Source organism: Anopheles darlingi, chromosome 2 (assembly GCF_943734745.1).
Source record: "Anopheles darlingi chromosome 2, idAnoDarlMG_H_01, whole genome shotgun sequence".
In the NCBI taxonomy this organism is placed as follows: domain Eukaryota; kingdom Metazoa; phylum Arthropoda; class Insecta; order Diptera; family Culicidae; genus Anopheles; species Anopheles darlingi.
This window is the reverse complement of record NC_064874.1, coordinates 79,152,140-79,165,008: the sequence shown is the minus strand read 5'-3', so window position 1 is coordinate 79,165,008 and position 12,869 is coordinate 79,152,140. Positions and strand designations below refer to the sequence as shown.

The 12,869-nt window shown below is 50.8% G+C and overlaps 1 protein-coding gene across 4 annotated transcripts in view; it reads left to right on the top strand.

Moving 5' to 3' along the window:
* The first annotated feature begins 1,675 nt into the window (after positions 1-1,675).
* The window catches only part of LOC125960054 (potassium voltage-gated channel protein Shaw-like), a 58,441-nt gene continuing 47,247 nt past the window's right edge, over positions 1,676-12,869 (top strand). For all 4 annotated transcript variants that reach the window (XR_007469816.1, XM_049693211.1, XM_049693210.1 and 1 more), the window contains exons 1-2: positions 1,676-1,788; positions 3,020-3,192. The gene's annotated coding sequence lies outside the window, so the exon portion shown is untranslated. The remainder of the gene's footprint in view (positions 1,789-3,019; positions 3,193-12,869) is intronic.

Genomic DNA, 12,869 nt, shown 5'->3' with positions numbered 1-12,869 from the left:
TGAAACGCTGGCTTTTGGGTGACTTGAAACAAACAAAGAAGCGAAGAAGTGGAGAGCGTGACTGTACGCAAAAAAAGAAGCAAAATACAATCTACAAATCGAAAAGTCAAACAAAGCCATCGAACGAAATGGCCCCGGGCGGGAGGTTGGGGTGCATACAGTGATCATGCGGTAATGTTGGAAAATAAAAATGTTTTCATTCATGCTCGAGCCATAGCGCCAGTGACAAAACTTTGTAATAACAGTGTAATGCAACAGGTTGTACTCTCTAGAGTCGATTAGCGTGCAACCATTATTTATGCACCACCGGATTAAGCACATGATGCACAACCGTACGTCTTAATTATTTTGAAATATTCTTAAGAACGCTTGAATTCATTCATTCCCGTCCCTGCCCTTTATTGGTGTGAAAATCATCAGATGTTTTAAAAGAACCATCATTAATCACCCAACACAACAATGCCAATGGTCAACGGCAAGGAAGGAAATGGAAATGGACTGGGAATGAGATTTCCAGCGCAGACGATAACACCACAACCGACTTTCTTCAACCTCGGCGACCCTCCCCTCCCCCCCCCCCCATCCGGGTTCCAAGGAGCTGGTAAAACTGGAGTGTAACCGGTGCCACATATCGGTGGAACAGATTGTTTGAATGGTGATTATTTACAGAACCATCTGGGGCAAATGATTAATGAACGGGAGCACAACGGGAGCTTTGCACCCTTCCCTTCCCTTCCCCACAGGGCCAGTAATCTTCACCGGCCCCGCACAAGCGGATAGACGCAAACACGCGCACACTCCATCGCTCGTGGACAAATGTTTGCTCTGCGCCACTGTTGGCTGTTCCCATAACTGTTGGTTGCCCTGTTTTTTCGGGGCGGCAATTTTTGAATTGGCTTTACTGTGACTGTGTTGCCTAGCTACGGGACCGTCATCCCACGGATAACAATCTCAATCACATGTCTTGACACACGTGTGATGAAGTGGCAGAGCAATTCCTGCTGTTTACTGCTTCCAGGAACGTGGCGCATATGGATCTAATTCAGCATCATGGAAATGCTTTTCCTCTATTTACCTAAAGAAAACAGAAGTGATTGTTGTTTGTCAAAACATCGGTAATGCTATGACGGATTTGGTGTATCGCCGTCGCTTTTTGTAGGTGATTTTTGTCCTGAAATGGTTTGCAAAAATAAGAAATTTATGGAAAATTTTAAAAATTCCCTCTTCAAACGGTTCGTTCAAACACTCTAACCGCCATCCTACAGGCAAACGATAAAAACGTAAATTTTCCCGTTCTGCCGAAAGAAAACATCATCCAAGACACCATATCGAATGCTGTCAGTGGAGGCGCCCGGAAAACGCGCGCTCGTGCAATGTTTTCCTTTGTTGCTGAACAGCAAAAAGGCCCAGAAAACCCTTGCATCAACATCAACAGTTTGCACTTTTAATGTTCTATCTCTTTCTTCGAAGCACTCTCTCTCCCGCACTCTTCTTCTCACGCAACGAGTACGTCAGAAATGCTGTCAGTCGAGCGGAAACGCTGTCAGTCGAACGTTCGCGTGTTGTTTACCTTTCCACTTCGGCTCCGCTTCGGCCGTACGGGTTTTCCTTCGCAGCGACCGGCGGCACATGGGCTCCGCGATGGGAACATTTCGAATTTCCCGACAGTCGGTGCCAAATCGTGACCGCGTCCGCACAACATCTCGCGCAAAACTCAGTTCGCGGTCTCAGTTGGTGCTGCTACCTAATCGGTGACGGTCAGCTGGAACGCAGAGGATCGAAAAAAAGGTACGCAACCGATTCGTGGTGTTTAATTGTGCCCACCCACTCGACTCGACATCATCGGTGCACGTGTTTTCCGCGAAAAAGCATCCCGACGCAACCGCATCGGGGTGCTAGGGGTGAAAATGTAATTATCATCAACCCCAGATCATTAACGCAGTTGAAAAACCGCAAAACCATCAGCTGTTTTACTCCCCTCCCGTTGGCCCGGTGGGTGGGTTCGCTGCACTCACACCCTCAGACACACACACATGTCATTAAGTGAACGGTTAATCCTTCGACCTCACGAAAACCCTCCCCCTGGGGTTAAATTGCCCATTACATCGGTCGTTACAGTGTGTGTGTATGCGTGTGTTTGCGAACGACGAGCGAGTGTCTGGCTGTGGCAGGCTTCTGGATGAAGAACCGGTGCCGGTGATGAAAATGTGTTAATTGAAGCCGGTCGGAGTCCGACCGAAGAGTGAAACCGAAATTTCCGCCGTTTCGCTCTCCGTTTCCGCGGACCGGGTGGTGGATCTTCGAAGGAAAAGCAAAAAAAACAAAAAACAAACTACCGTGGGTCCACGCGGGGCCCATCCGCGCGCTTTCGCTCGATTTAGAAAGGAAACAGAACAGGCAGGAGACGCATAAATAAAGCATTGCGCCTGGCATCCCCTAGCGACCGGGCGAGCGAACGAGCGGATGTGGGCCACGCATCGGCCACCGTACCGCGGCACTGGTTGCTGGTGCACGTGGTCTCTCTCTCGAGGCCCAACAACATTTGGGACGGACCAGCCGAAGACGGTTAATTAAATTATTCGCCAGGATCTTTCCGCACATCAAAGGCAGCGATGGTTTTTAATTAATCGTGGTTCGTTTACAAAGGTTTCAATTTGTTGTTACACACACACACACACCGAGCACTCGCTCTCTGTGCTGGCCTTCCCTTGTTTTCTGACCATTCCGCCGAGGTCCAGACAGGTGAATGCTTCAAAGATTCGGAGAAGGGGACCTGAAAAATAAATTATAATTAAAACTGTGAAATTCATAAATATTTTAATCTTCCAATCAAACGATGGAACAACGGACGGTCGTGGTGTGGCTGGAGAAAAAAAAAGTTGATTCTCCGAGAACATGCATCTTGTGTAATATGGCTACGGAAGGTGAACGTGTACGAGGCCTACGGATGGTTCAAAGCATAACGTGGCAGAAGTGATTTTTATTTTGAAATTTCTTGTGATTTTCATGTTTTTCGTAGGTTTTATAGCAAAGTGTTGTAAGAAACGTGTCAACTTCGAAGCAACTAAAGTGACCAGTCCCCAAAAGTGATCCGCGTGGTAATTAATGATACTGCATGATACTGTATCGAAAAGTAAAGTGCAAATGCTGAAACATTTAGAGAAACATAAATGAACTCGCGCTTGACGACAGGTGAGCTTTTTTTAAATATTGTTAAGATATTGTCTGGATTTGTGGAATTTCACTACAGTAACAAGTAACAAATGTTTCCAACCACTAAAAACAGTTTAATTAAATTACATAAAAAGCTACTCTGTACTCAAAGCAAAAACAAGAAACATTCGCTTTGCCAATCAATGAAATCAACATTCGGTGAAACTGAAAGTGATAAAAGCCCTCCCCAAAATCATGCCTCCCGTTCCCCACCACAAAACAAACAACATTTCTTGCCAATTACCACCCGCACCAGCCACGGAGTGTGTTGAATCGAATAGTTAATCCAATTCCATAATAACCAAATTTCTCGACCACCCCCCGCCGATCCATTGGCGACAATTACTCGGCGAGAGAGAGAGAGAGAGAGAGAGAGAGAGTGCCAAACAAATGAGGCCAGACCAGCAGCACCACCAGCACTGCACACTCCTTCGTCTTCACCACAGCTGTTGTCGCTGTCGCCACACTTTCTAATGAAGTAGCGCGCGGTACTCGGGGCGGGAGTGTGTTGGGTGCGAATGTTTTCGATTTTACTGATCCTGATTCAGCTATGAATCATTCAGTGGCTGCGGCACGACCACCACCACCACTACCGTCGACGTTGCAGTCGCTGCTGCTGGTGAACGCGGACCGAAGGACCGAATTACGGCATCGGCACCAGATTGTTCCGTTCCGTCGAATTTCATCGGTAAAGCAGCAGCAAAGCGGCCATTTGCAATTCAAATCCCCCGCCACGACAGGACGACAGTCAGCTGCTGGTGGAATCCATTTACCCTTCGTCGATGTAACAGCAGGCCATGATGCTGCTGCTGCGTTGGCGACCGAGCTTTTGGGGCTGCTTCGATCACTCGATTCGCTTCGAATCCGAACAGCAGCAAAGCCGCAGACTGATCCATCGGAAAAGGGTCCTTCCCGGATGGCTCTGGTTCTGTTCCCCTCCCCGGTGACATCAGGGTGTGTTGGGGTAATTGAACCGTTGTGGCTCATGTTGGAACATGAATGGCGAGCGACCCGGAGGGTGGTCTTCGTTTACGGCGACAGATACGCGGCGTGGCTTTTCATTGACACTTTTCTCGTTAAGCCAGGCCCACCAACGTAACACGCATGGCCGTTGCTGGGGGCGGAGGGTGGTTGAAGGAGAGTGGGATGATGGGTAAGGAAAATTTGGAAAACGACGCTCCCCAAAATCCCAATCATCGAGCAACGGCAACCATAAACAACGGAGCCGGAACCGAAACCCCCCGCGGTAGATCCATGGACTAGGCCCAAGGTCACGAACCCGGAGCCCCTGACACGACGACAATCCCTTCATCAATTTTCCGACCCCCGGCTTTTTTCACTGCAATGCACACCCCACGAAAGGCAGCTCCCCCGAAATCGGGGTTCCAATTTCGCATCCCCTTCGTGGAAAGCCAATCCCATCACGTCACCAGCACCCAGGAGGAGGGGAGGGGAGTGTGCCACGACGTGTAACGGGGGGGTGTCGATGGTGGTGCATTTTGTGTGCCATCACCTTCCGGTTTCGGTTCAGCAAAGGGGAGGTGGCATTATATGGTCGGAGCACATTATCTGCCAAGATGCCGCGGATTTCCGTTTCAATTTCTGCGCCCCTGGGCCGGGAAGGGGGTGGGGAGGAGGAAATTGTGCCGAAAATATGCCAAAAATCTCATCCAGGAATCGCTCTCTCTCTCTCTCTCTCTCTCTCTCTCTCTCTCCCACCCCAGAGGGTATACAAAATGAAATACAAAAAAAATGGTCGCAATGGAGGCAACGACCAGGGGCGAGAAACCGACAATCCGCGGGAATATCCATTTCGCTGAAAGATGACTTAAATAAACATAACTCTTTTGCCTTGCGGTTGTCCCTCGCCTCCAGTGCTCCACTCTGCTCCCCTTCGTCCGTCACCAATTGCGATATTACGACAGACATTCCGATCGTGAAAACAACACCTGCGCTCGCGGCACAAAAGCCAAAGCCAGCGGGCCATAGAAGACCCGGGGGATCGAAAGAAAGGAAAAAGGGGCTTGGTCCGTAAACGGGGAAGGGCTTAAGTAGCGAAGGGAGTGCCGCAGTGCACAGAGTTCCGCTTCATCAGGCTGATTGGAGGATTGGAGGATCCAATTTCAATCTTTCCATCATCCGGCCCCACGGTGGTCTGGCCAGCTCCTTTATTTGTCGTTATTTGTCTGGTGAAGGGGGCGAGAGGATTTTGGGCGAACCGATTTCCTTCTTTTCCATCCTTCCTGGCACCCATTTTTGGCATTTCGTAAATCATTTTCCATTTATCTCGAAGCTCTCGGCGTCCAATGGGGGAGGGGGTCCGTCAGTCCGACCGACCGGGTGTTGGATCATCCATCATCGTACTCGAACGCTGTCAGCGCGGTTCGAGCGACGATCTCGCGGTCGTCGCTGGCGAGGAATTAAATCAGCGGCTTTGAAACACACAGTTCACTTCGTCTTCCTCTTCGGCTTCAGCTTCGGCTTCGGAGGTGATTTGATTGGTGAAATTTGCGGGAATCTCCGCGCCGTCCGTGATCCGTGATTGGGACGCCGGTAGATCACGCCGGACGCCGGAGGACAGGATAGGAAAGGATCAGCTGAATCAGCTCGCCGACAGCTGGTCGACCCAGCAAACGAAACGAAAGAGAGGAGATGCTTGAGACGTCCCGTCCGTTTCGTTTTCTTTCCGATCGACCAGCCGGTCAAATCAAACACGAACCCGAGGCCCGACGGGGCTGGAGTATGTTGTGCAAGTGATTTGCATATAAATTCGATTTTCAACCTCGTACACTGGCCCTCGTGTGTGTGTGTGTGGGTGTCGGATAGAAATTCAGCAGCAAACGACCTTGATAAAGGGGGGTGGAGTGGGTGTTGTGGACAGACCTCACGGTTTGCCGTTTGCGACCAAAAAGCCCCATCAAGAGTACACCGAGAACGAGGTCGTCTCGTCGTCTAGCCGCAAATGCAAAGCTGCATCAATCAGTTTCCCCTGACTGGCGAGGAGGAGGAGGAGGAGGAGGAGGAGGAGGAGGAGGAGGAGGAGGAGGAGGAGGAGAAGGAGGAGGAGCGCAACGAGCAAAAACATCGAAAAACCTCACCAGCAGCAGCAGCACCATGATCCGAATCCTTCTAATCCTCTCTTTTTACCCTTAGTTTCTCCGATGAGCCTTTAGCCTTTAGTGGAAAGGGGTTAAATCTGGCGACACCCCCTCTCTTCCCCCCCCCCCCCACCGGTAGAGGGGCAATGTTTATTCATGTACCTTTACCCCCTTACGGGGGTCAGCAATGGCTTTAAATGGTGCAAAAAAAAAGCGAAGCTTTGAATTGTAAGCAGAAAAACCCACAACCGGGCACTCCTCTACGGTCCTGACATTCCTCACTTACCGAAAGCACGAATTTTAGAAGAGTTTCACCCTTGTGGCCACCCAAGGGAGTCCCTAGCCCCTTCGCTCCATTTTGAATTGTTTCGGTGAAAGGCCGGACGGCGACGACAACGACGACGCCAACGACGATCACTGTTGTCTGTTTGAGTTTTGTCTAACTACGGACTAAGTTGGCCACGGAAAAGTTGCTTCCAATCCACTTTTCTGCACGAACAAATCAGCATTAATGAGAGCGACCATGGAATCTGTTGCGGGTCCCTTAGATAGGTCAACGTGGCCTTGTCGGTGCAGGTCACGTGAGGAAGGTGCTCGTGGAAAGTGCCCGTTCGCTTTTCCTTTCCCTGCGATTCCCGCACACACTTTGTATGCTTACCTTTGAGAGGTTGCCAGAGCCACGCCAAATGACTTAAATCGATCGATCCCGTTGATGACCTTTGAGATTTGAGCGGAATAAGAAAGAAGGCATGGATGGCGGGCGGCGAATTACGACTCGTAGGCTGGCGTGGATCGTGGTGCCACGTAATTAATGATGAAATCCCACTGATTACATAAATACAGCATGAACAAGCATGAATGCAATTGCGCTTGTTTGATGGTTTCTCATCAAACGATTCCCATTAAACTCCATCCCCTTCACCTGCACCACACAGTACCGGGGCCATAATTCAGAACTCGATTTAATGCTCACGAGTGGGCCTCGAAGAACATTATCGGTTTTCCATTGGATCATCAACGGATCCAACGCGCCGGTGAACGATCCTGCGGGGTCTTGGGTCTTGCTACAGCGCTACACAAGTCTATCGATTTCCTCGATTTTATCTACACATGCACTGTGTGCGCGCGCGCGCGCGTGTGTGTGTGTGTGTGTGTGTCGTGGAATGGTGGAAACAAACACTTTCGGCTCCCACTGCTTTTCACTCCCCCCCGGGGTGGGGGGTTCTCGAATGCATCGTAAATTTTAACATCACATCCGCACACCGCACCACGAAACACACACCGCGCTGTAAACAGAATGGATGAGGAAGAAGGAGGATGAGGTGTGGAATCGAATAACATCCCCCCCAACATACCCCCTTCCCCCTCTGGCCACTGTACCCGATGGGCGACGGTCCTATAAACAGAGCTCAGAGGTGGAATCGAATGGCAAACTGGGACCGGAATGGCCACAACCGCACCGAAATGGACACACACCGCACCTTCTACCGCGGAAGCAGCTGAAGCTAATTCATCATACACCTCGCCTACGGTTTGCTCCCCATTTACGGTCTCGGCTTCCGCACCTCCGGTAAGAATTTATGTTTTCAACAACAAAAAAAAAACCTTCCCACGGAAGCGCGTGATCCGTGGACAGACACCAGTGGATGTGGCCATGGAAAGCGCAATTCACAAACACACACACACACACACGTAGTGAGAGGGCCACTCGCAGCAGCAGCATAAGTGTTTTTAATGAAAAGTAAACAAAAGCCGTGCCGTGCGAGGAGTGATTGACCATCGGGGTTTTTGGTTTTTTGCTGACGCTCACATGCTTCAACATATAATTCATGCTTCGTGGTGTGTGTGTGTGTGCTCAGCGGAAACAGCAAAAGATAAGTGCTACAGCATCGAGGGGATGGAAAAAAAAACGCGCATTCAATCCATTACTCCACGATCCACTCCACGAGGGAGCTAATGGTTGTGCTCGACATCAACATTTGAGTCGCCTACTTCGTTTTTGTTTGGAGTTTCCGTAGCCAGGTAAACTCATCGGAAGGACTCGTGCGTGCGCATCACGGAGCCCATCATTACGCTCCAGACCGAGGCCGAGGCCTCTCGTCGAGTCGATGTCCCTAATGCACAAACAATTTATAAATCAAAACTCACCTGCGCCCGGTGTCCAGGAGAGCCGTTAACACTGGACTGGACCGCATCGCCCGGTACCGACCCGACACCACGGCACAGGACCCCAGCGAATACATTATTCAATCCGAAATGGGCAACCGCAGGACAAACGCCAGGGAGCGAGATGGGGGCCCGTTGAAAGGACATAATTTTGTAGCCATTATTTATCGATCATCATCGCGTGAGATGGGCTGATCGTGAGCTTGTGTGCTAGAGTGTGTGGGTGTGTTTGTGTGCAGGAGTACCCGTGTGTGTGTCTGTGTGCGCACCTTCACCATCGGCCAGCGACCGACACATTCATTGGTGATGTTTTAATCTATATGCAAATGACGCAGCATCTTGTTGCTTCGCCGAGTGTTGGGAGAATTCCCTGGATTATCCGCAGTAATACCGCACACAAACACACACACACACCGGCGCGCGAGACTGTTGCTGATGCTGACAAGCATAAAGGCGCAACACGACGACCGGAACAGGATTTGGATGCAGTAATTGCGAAACGAATAGGATGAGCTCATCCATTGCGGTATTTACACGAGGCGGCGGTGAGAGACAAGGATTACGCGGCGTTGGCGAGTGATTCACCGGACACTTCCATTCCCTTTCCGCCATTTGTGCTTTGCGATGATTTCACATTTCAACATGGAATTACGTTGGAGGCCTGCTGGAAAGATGTTCCCGGATCATTCAGCCAACAACTCCAATGCGAAGGAGGCTATTAGCACCTACAAACCTCCTTCAAAAACGATTCAATTATCCGTCGCACCACAAGAAAAAAGGCCCCTCACACAGCCACACAAACAGACATTTCACTAGAAAGCAAAACGAAAACAACAAAAAAACGCGAGGAAATTGCTGCGCGAGATCGTCGCGTGCTGAAAACGACATAAAGCGACACCGAACCGGACGGTGGCCGCAGGCATACACACACACACACACGCGCGTGAATGGCCATTCGCCCGGCACCTAAATAATAATCGTCTCGATCGTTTGCGGGCTACTGCGCGAATTAAATGAATTTTTCATTTCCCCCAGCAACCGAGTGGGCTACGAGTTGGCACGCGCACCGCATCCGCATCGCGCACAGGGTGTTCCGTGACAATTATGCTTAATTGCGCGCTCGACTCCAAACTTTACTCGGTCGTTGGCGGAGGGGGGGGTGGGTCTCCCGTGGGGCATGCCCGGGCTCTAGTGCCGGAACTTCGAAATTAAATTCTTTCAATTGAATTTTATTTAATTACCGACATCAACAGCAGCAGCAGCAGTGGCAACGGCTGTCAACTGAGCTGAAAAGCGACCAACCAGCAACGGTTATCCCTTTTTGGTCGCATCCCCAGTTATCCGTACTGCATGTCGGGCCGCTACCCCCCGGAGGGTGGTGGTCTTCGCCGACTCCCACCAACCAACCGAATAAACTGTTGATTATCCATCGAAACTCGAAGCAGTGTGTGTGTCGCGGCGCGCGTATGTGTGTGCCTTTTTGGGGAGGGGGTGGTTTTGGGGTTGAAAAACACCACCGGAAACACGCCCTCCTCTGGCCAGTCGAGTCCGATTCAACCCCCCCCCCCTCCCCGGGTAGGCCCCAAAGTAAAACAAAAGAAATTAAAACACAAACAAACAACTGACCGAACGCGCACATCCGACCGAACACGGGTTGACCACCAAGCGCATCCCGGGCATTCGCGTCTCTGCATTCCCCACATTATCTCGGGTCTGGCCCCCCGAACCCCCGTCCGGAAGTGTCACTAATGCCGGCGTGCCGGTGAATTGCCACCGAGCGAACCAAAAACCCGTATCGGAACCGAGAGAAGGATGAAAATGAACCGGGGATAAAACAAATGCATCAATTATGTTGCTCGCGGTTGTTGGTGTGCTATTGTTGCATACACGTGGTGGCACGTGCGAGCTTCCGGGCGTTGTCAGTGTTTGGCAAATTGAAAATTAGCGCCGGCCGGCTGGTGCGCTGGAAAGAAATTAATCCCCAAAGTTACCGTCGCCGAGAATGGAGGGAGGGAATCATTTTCCGAATTTCCGGCCAATGCAATGAGTAATGTTCTGCGGAAGCGATTGTGTAACGATTGCGGTGGCCGGTGGCTAATTGGTGGAGCGTAAAATCGATCATAAATTACTCCTGCGGCGGAAGTCGGACTCCCCGTGGTCAGTGCGAGCTGACCATTTTTAAACATTCTCTTCGTGTACTCCCCGGGCGATCGATGAAATCAGGTTAGATGTTAATGAATCATTGCATTCCCCGGCAGTAGGAAGCCTATTTTGTAGACGAGAAACGGATGAGTTCACAAAGTTAGCGTTAAACAATCATAATGAACGAAGAATCCGTTGCCGTAAAATCGAAACCATCGGATTAGCTGGGACGAAGACACGCGGCGGCATCGCCTACAGGGGCCGCTCATTTATTGGCCATTTTACGTCGTCACATACCCATCATCACCGCAGCAGCGAACATTCGGGTCCGCTGATAGTGCTACAAGCTACGTGCTAAGAGCACAACGCAACCATTTCAGCGGCCACAAATTTGCTCGCTTGTCGACAGACACCCGGACCCCGAAGCAGCGGCTCCAGATCCGGATACTCCCACTCCCAACGACGGGAACGGCATCCATTGACTCATTCACACTCGCGCTCCAGCTTGTGGCCTTTCCTCGACGCCGCATAAAAATAGCATCGCGCAGAAAGAACGAACGATGCGTTGTTGCGATGTGGCGGATGCTGGATGTTCGAATCAAATAAACGCGTGTTGGTATCGAGTGGGAACAGATGCATTCCCGTGTGTGTATGTGTGTGGGCGTGTGCAAGTGTTTTCCTAACGATGCACACGATCATCGCGGGCGATTCGAATGATCATCGTAAAATCGGACGTGATATGTCGTTCGCAACTCGTGCGGAAATGAAAACAAAATTAGGAGTGGGAGCGAGATGTGTAATCCTTCGTTCCGTTTAATAGTTTCTGGTACGTAATGGCCAGGAGTCGAAGGAATTGATGAGTCGATAAAATAATTATGCATTCTCGGAAGACGCAACCATGATTCAACCATTTAGTTTCGACGACTGGCTCCTAAACGGATCTCAAGATATCCAGAACTAATAATAGTAATATGGGAACATATTAAAATAATGATCTACATCCGTTTGCTAGAAATTCAATTCATAGATCTACGATAATGACGTGAATGCCCTCGGAACACTCGAGCAAAATTGTCAAAAACCAGGCCCTCGAGTCGTACCCACCAACCAGAGTCGATCGATTCGCCATCCGTGCCCCCTCTGTGGTGGTGGTGGTGGTGCAGTCACTTTGGCAAAATAATTCTCCGGTCCACTTCGCTCATGCCCAGTTCATGAAGGTGCCGAACGAGGTGACAATGGGTGTCTGGCGCGCACGCTCCTGAAATATCAATTATTTAGATCCAATTTACATTCCCTGTACCACCACCACTGGTGTCTGGTCACCAGTCCGCCACTCCGCCATTTTGTGGCCACAAAAGCCACTTTGCAAGGCGCACGTGGCAAATAATCGTGGCTGTCCAAATCGCCATTCGCAAGCCGCATTTCAGTGCATAAAACATCGGCTTTAAATTCGCTGGCAACTTTACGCGCGACCACACCCCGAAGATCCTTCTCGGATGTGCAAAGAGACAGCAGCGGCAAGCGAGAGAGAGAGAGAGGGAGAGAGCGGCGGTTGGATGAGGTGAGAAAATGGTTCAGCAAACTGGCAATCGGATTATGGAAAAACATGGAAACGGATCCAACCGAAGCATGCCTTCGATGTAGAGCATCGGGACCATAGCCGTGAAGCCACACTGCAGGCCGATGCTAGTGTTAGTGTTTGTGTACTGGTGCTGATGCTGCTCCTGCCGAGCACCACAAACCGAGTAGGGCCAGCCACCAGCAAATCCACCAGACGCTGGCCGGCCGAGCGACTGAGGTTTTCCACGAAATGGCGCAATCGCTAACCGCAGCAGCTGGAGCTACACGCAAGTCGGGGATGACCGGGTTCGATGGCTTAGTCTCACCGGACACACCGGATATCGATTCGCAAATACGCGGCCGAGCCCACCCGGCGAAGGGGGTGGGGGGCATTCCGACTTTATTTGCTCGCCTGAGGTGGATGTCGGCTCCGGTGCGGATGTCGGCTACGGATTCTTCGAATCCACTGGACGTCACTTCATGACGTGCCCGTGCTGATGCTGGTCCCGCGGGACTAGCTGGCGGGAGGGCGGAAATTCCCGCTGACACCACCACACCATCACCATGCAGACGCTCCGACAACGACTACGTGTCATCCAGGCAAATCGGATCTTTGGTGATGGTGCTGTGGGCGCGCAATCGAGTTCCGGCCACGAGATCACAATTAGGATCAATTTCCGTACGGGAGAG